Genomic DNA, 6,733 nt, shown 5'->3' on the forward strand with positions numbered 1-6,733 from the left:
GTGCCCTGTATTTGCATATTAAAAGCTAGGGTGGGAGGGCCAGCTTTTTCCCAGGCTACGTGAATCACGTGCCTGGTCAAACCAATCTCCTGAGCCCTGTGCAAATCAGACACCACCTCCTCCATCCTCTATATGTACCTGGCTGGTTTCTGCTTCACTTGGGGTTCCTTCTCTTGGCTTTGGAGCCCTCCCTCTGTCTCTGTACAGGGGAGCTTCTTCCTTCTTTCTTGACTATTAAACCTTCTGCTCCTTAAAACCACTCTGCGTGTGTCCGTGTTGTTTTATCTAATTCAACGTGAGACAAGAGCCCTAGTGTTCCTCCACTCATCGGAGCTGTATTACAAGCAGAGAAGTAACGCCCAAAAAGTAGTAGTAATTATTATTATGTCCACTAAGGAAAGAACAAAAGAAATAAATTTATCCTGTAGCATATAATATTGAGATGAGACCTTGGAAATAATATCAGCCACATGGACTATTAGACTTTGAAATGAAAATTATCTAATATTTTTCTCGGAAGGATTTTTAAAGGTGGAATAAAAACGAATCACATGTAACAAGGGAAATGTAAAGTGGGTGTGTGTGGAGCCACCTACTTAACAGCCTATTAAGGATCCGGGAATAAAATCACACATCCACCAATACTTCCTATACTATTTAAATGATGAAACATCAGAGGATCAGCCAAAATTTTTTCTGAATTTGTCTTATTAGACCATTGAATATAATAATAAGTCCCCATTAAGTTTCAAAGATGCTTCCGGCAAAGTCCACGAAAACAGTGTAGCCAATATTGCAGCTTTCATTAAGCAGCCTTCCAAATCATTACATGGAGACTTTGTATTTGATCCTAATCAGCAAAATTATCTTGTGATCATTAACAAATGTCACCAATCTATTGATCAATTTCAATATTAATTAAGGTATATTCGGAAGGTAGTAAATTGAACCCCATACTTTAAAAACACTCCTTGGATATTTCCACCTTGTCTGCAAAATTTTTTTTGCTGTTTTGCATATTTATTTGTTTGAATAACAGAAAAGATGACAATCCACTTGGCAAACAAATAAGAAAATTGGAGTCAAACATGGTGGCTCATGGCTGTAATCCCAACTACTTGGAAGATGGGAAGATGGCTTGAGCCCAAGAGGTCAAGGCTGTAGTGAGCTATGATTAGAACACTGCACTCCAGCCTTGATGAAAGAACAAGACCCCTACCCTGTTTCTAAAAACTGGTCAACACCTATTCTTCATTTCAAGATTCCATGGGGATAAAATCATACAGGGATAGCCCTACATTTATCTCACATTTTCTAGAGTATGAGAACATAGGATGGAAATATATACTGTAAAAACATAACTAAAAACTATAGCCCTAAGTAGCTGCTAGCTGCTTAACATTAATTCTGGTAGCCATTCTTACGCTTCATGAGTTATGGTTAAAAAACAAAAATACAGCCAAAACCGAAAGAATACATATAGGATGTTGAACAGACTACTGAATTTTGCTCTTTTTTCATGAAGAAAATTATCTTAAGAAGTGAAGAGTAGTTCCAGTTCAAGATGATGGACTGAGCATTCAGGGCATCTTCCACTTCTGGTACAAATTCCTTTACAAGCTAAAAGAAGAAGAAAAAAAATGTTGGTGCAAAAGTAATTCATTTTTTTTCAATTAAGATTGCCAAAACCACAACTACTTTAGCACCAACCTAATAAATAAATCTATCACAACAATAGAAAACAAAAAAAAAAACAAAAAAAAAAAGGAGATACTATCAGGACTTTAAAAGGCAGAAAGCAAAAGATTGAATTGAATTGAGAACCACAGCCCAAATGCCCTTAAGAGAATGGAAACTATAAAAGACAGGAGAAGCACCAGTAACCTCATGTCTGAAAGTAGTAGAAACTAGAAATAGGGCAGGGGCCAGGCAAAACAGGGTGGATCATTGTGTACCACAGCAGGAGCAACCTACACATCCTTCATCTCCTCTCTTCTCTCCTCAACCTGCCCAAGAGTCAAGCAACAGAAACAAAAAAATCTTCTTCAGGTGGAGGAGAGTGGCAAAACACTGGGTCAGAGAGACAAAGTCGTGCCTCAGGCAACTGTCAACACCAGTAGAAATGTTGAGCCCTGGGCACAGAATCTTATCTACTTCTTTTCCTGTTCAAAAATTAGTACTCTTTCTCACCAAGCAGAATGCAAAAGCAGATACACCCTTTTCTGAGTTTAATAAGGAATTTCAGTTATGAAAATGTGCAAGAACCATCAAATATTTAGAGAAAGCCGACACCATGGGCAAACAATATGTGACTCAGCAAAGAGAAGAAATTTATATGCAAAGCAAGAAAATTAACAGAGAGTAGGACAAGACTTTTTATCATTATTGATAATATTCTCCAAAACATATTAAACAGTTTCATCCTTAAACAAAATCAACAAAAGATCGAAAAGATTAAAATTTTGACTACATGGGGCATTCCAAGATGGTTGAATAGGAACAGCTCCGGTCTGCAGCTCACAGAGTGATTGACTCCCAGCAAAAGATGGGTGATTTCTACACTTCCAACTGAGGTACCTGGGTCATCTCATTGGGTCTGGTTGGACAGTGGGTGCAGCCCATGGTGGGCAAGCTGAAGCAGGGCAGGGCATCACCTCACCTGGGAAGTACAAGGGGTCAGGGGATTTCTCGTTCCTAGCCAAGGGAAGCTGAGACAGACTACCTAGAAAAACGGGACACTCCCACCAAATACTGTGCTTTTCCCAAGGTCTTAGCAACCAGCAGACAAGGAGATTCTCTCCCATGCCTGGCTCAGCAGCTCCCATGCCCACAGAGCCTTGCTCATTGCTAGCACAGCAGTCTAGATCAATCTGTGAGATGGCAGCCTGGCTGGGGGAGGGGTGTCTGCCATTGCTGAGGCTTCAGTAGGTAAACAAAGTGGCCTGGAAGCTCGAACTGGGTGGAGCCCACCACAACTAAACAAGGCCAAATGCCTCTAGTCTCCACCTCTGTGGGCAGGGAATAGCTGAACAAAAAGCAGCAGACAACTTCTGCAGACTTAAACATCCCTGTCTGACAGCTGTGAAGACAGCATTAGTTCTCCCAGCATGGCATTTGAGCTCTGAGAACAGACAGACTGTCCCCTCAAGTGGGTCCCTGACCCCTGTGTAGCCTAACTGGGCACACCTCCCAGTAAGGGCCGACAGACACCTCATATAGGCAGCTGCCCCTCTTGGACGAAGCATCCAGAGAAAAGATCAGGTAACAATATTTGCTGTTCTGCAGCCTCCACTGGTGATACCCAGGCAAACAGGGTCTGGAGTGGACCTCCAGCAAAATCCAACAGACCTGCAAAAATCCAACAGACCTGCAACTGAGGGACCTGACTGTTAGAAGGAAAACTAACAAATAGAAAGGAACAGCATCAACATCAACAAAAAGGTCATCTACACAAAAACCCTATCTGTAGGTCACCAACATCAAAGATCAAAGGTGGATAAAACCACAAAGATAGGGAGAAATCAGAGCAGAAAAGCTGAAAATTCTAAAATTCAGAGTGCCTCTTCTCCTCCAAAGGATCGCAGCTCCTCACCAGCAATGGAACAAAGCTGGATGGAGAATGACTTTGACAAGTTGACAGAAGTAGGCTTCAGAAGGTTGGTAATAACAAACTTATACAAGCTAAAGAAGGATGTTCAAACCAATCGCAAGGAAGCTAAAAACCTTGAAGAAAGATTTGATGAATAGCTAACTAGAATAAACAGTGTAGAGAACTTAAATGACCTGATGGAGCTGAAAACCATGGCACGAGAACTTCGTGATGCATGCACAAGCTTCAATAGCTGATTTGATCAAGTGGAAGAAAGGGTATCAGTGATTGAAGATCAAATTAATGAAATAAAGTGAAGAGACAAGGTTAGAGAAAAAAGAGTAAAAAGAAATGAACAAAGCCTACAAGAAATGTGGGACTATGTGAAAAGACCAAATCTACATTTGATTGGTGCACCTGAAAGTGATGGGGAGAATTGAACCAAGTTGGAAAACACTCTTCAGGATATTATCCAGGGGAACTTCCCCAACCTAGCAAGGCAGGCCAACATTCAAATTCAGGAAATACAGGAAACACCACAAAGACACTCCTCAAGAAAAGTAACCCCAAAATATGTAATTGTCAGATTCACCAAAGTTGAAATGAAGGAAAAAGTGTAAAGGGACGCCAGACAGAAAGGTCAGGTTACCCACAAAGGGAAGTCCATCAGACTAACAGTGGATCTCTCAGTAGAAACCTTACAAGCCAGAAGAGAGTGGGGCCCAATATTCAACATTCTTAAAGAAAAGAACTTTCAAACCAGAATTTCATATCCAGGCAAATTAAGCTTCATACGTGAAGGAGAAATTAAGCTTCATATTAATTAATGACAAATTAAGCTTCATAAGTGAAGGAAAAATCTTTTACAGATAAACAAATGCTGAGAGATTTTGTCACCACCAGACCTGCCCTACAAGAGCTCCTGAAGGAAGCACTAAACATGGAAAGAAACAACCGATACCAGCCACTGCAAAAACAGGCCAAATTGTAAAGCACATCGATGCTATGAAGAAACTGCATCAATTAACAGGCAAAATAACCAGCAAACATCATAATGACAGGATGAAATCCACACATAACAATATTAACCTTAAATGTAAATGGGCTAAATGCCCAATTAAAAGACACAGACTGGCAAATTGGATAGAGTCAAGATTCATCAGTGTGCTGTATTCAGGAGACCTATCTCACATGCAGAGACACTCTTAGGTTCAAAATAAAGGGATGGAGGAAGATCTACCGAGCAAATGGAAAACAAAAAAAAGCAGGGGTTGCCATCCTAGTCTCTGATAAAACAGACTTTAAACAACAAAGATCAAAAGAGACAAAGAAGGTTATTACATAATGATAAATGGATCAATTCAACAAGAAGAGCTAGCCATCCTAAATATATATGCACCCAATAAAGGAGCAACCGGATTCATAAAGCGAGTCCTTAGAGACCTACGAAGAGACTTAGACTCCCACATAATAATAACGAGAGACTTTAACACCCCACTGTCAATATTAGACAGATCAATGAGACAGAAGGTTAACAAGGATATCCAGGACCTGAACTCAGCTCTGTATCAAGCAGACCTAATAGACATCTACAGAACTCTCCACCCCAAATCAAGAGAATATACATTCTCTTAGCACCACATTACACTTATTCTAAAATTGACCACATAGTTGGAAGTAAAGCATTCCTCAGCAAATATAAAAGAACAGAAATCACAACAAACTGTCTCTCAGACCACAGTGCAATCAAATTAGAACTCAGGATTAAGAAACCCACTCAAAACCGCACAACTACATGGAAACTGAACAACTTGCTCATGAATGACTACTGGGTAAATAACAAAATAATGGAAAAAATAAAGATGTTCTTTGAAACCAATGAGAACAAAGACACAATGTACCAGAATCTCTGGGACACATTTAAAGCAGTGTGTAGAGGGAAATTTATAACACTAAATGCCCACAAGAGAAAGCAGGAAAGATCTAAAATTGATACCCTAACATTACAATTAAAAGAAGTAGAGAAGCAAGAGCAAACACATTCAAAAGTTAGCAGAAGGCAATAAATAACTAAGATCAGAGCAGAAATGAAAGAGATAGATATCTAAAAAACCCTTCAAAAAATCAATGAATCCAGGAGCTGGTTTTTTGAAGAGATCAACAAAATTGATAGACCACTAGCAAGACTAATAAAAAAGAAAAGAGAGAGGAATCCAATAGACACAATAAAAAATGATAAAGGGGATATCACCAGCGATCACACAGAAATACAAACTACATCAGAGAATATTATAAACACCTCTATGCAAATAAACTAGAAAACCTAGAAGAAATGGATAAATTTCTGGACACATACACCCTCCCAAGACTAAACCAGGAAGAAGTTGAGTCCCTAAATAGACCAATAATAGGCTCTGAAATTGAGGTAATAATTAATAGCCTACCAACCAAAAAAAGTCCAGGACCAGACGGATTCACAGCCGAATTCTACCAGAGGTACAAGGAGGAGCTGGTGCCATTCCTTCTGAAACTATTCCAATCAATAGAAAAAGAGGGAATCCTCCCTGACTCATTTGATAAGACCAACATCATCCTGATACCAAAGCCTGGCAGAGAAACAACAAAAAAAGAGAATTTTAGATCAATATCCCTGATGAACATTGGTGCAAAAATCCTCAATAAAATACTGGCAAACCAAATCCAGCAGCACATCTAAAAGCTTATCCACCACGATCAAGTGGGCTTCATCCCTGGCATGCAAGGCTGGTTCAACATACACAAAACAATAAACACAATCCATCACATAAACAGAGCCAGTGACAAAAACCACATGATTATCTCAACAGAAACAGAAAAGACCTTTGACAAAATTCAACAGCACTTCATGCTAAAAACTCTCAATAAACTAGGTGTTCAGGGAATGTATCTCAAAATAATAAGAGCTATTTATGACAAACCCACAACCAATATCATACTGAATGGAAAAAAATTGGAAGCATTCCCTGTGAAATCCGGCACAAGACAAGGATGCCTTCTGTCACCACTCCTATTCAACATAGTGTTGGAAGTTTCGGCCAGGGCAGTCAGGCAAGAGAATGAAATAAAGGGTATTCAATTAGGAAATGAGGAAGTCAAATTGGCCCT

The sequence above is a fragment of the Mandrillus leucophaeus genome, unplaced genomic scaffold, assembly GCF_000951045.1.
Source record: "Mandrillus leucophaeus isolate KB7577 unplaced genomic scaffold, Mleu.le_1.0 Scaffold183, whole genome shotgun sequence".
Lineage (NCBI taxonomy): Eukaryota > Metazoa > Chordata > Mammalia > Primates > Cercopithecidae > Mandrillus > Mandrillus leucophaeus.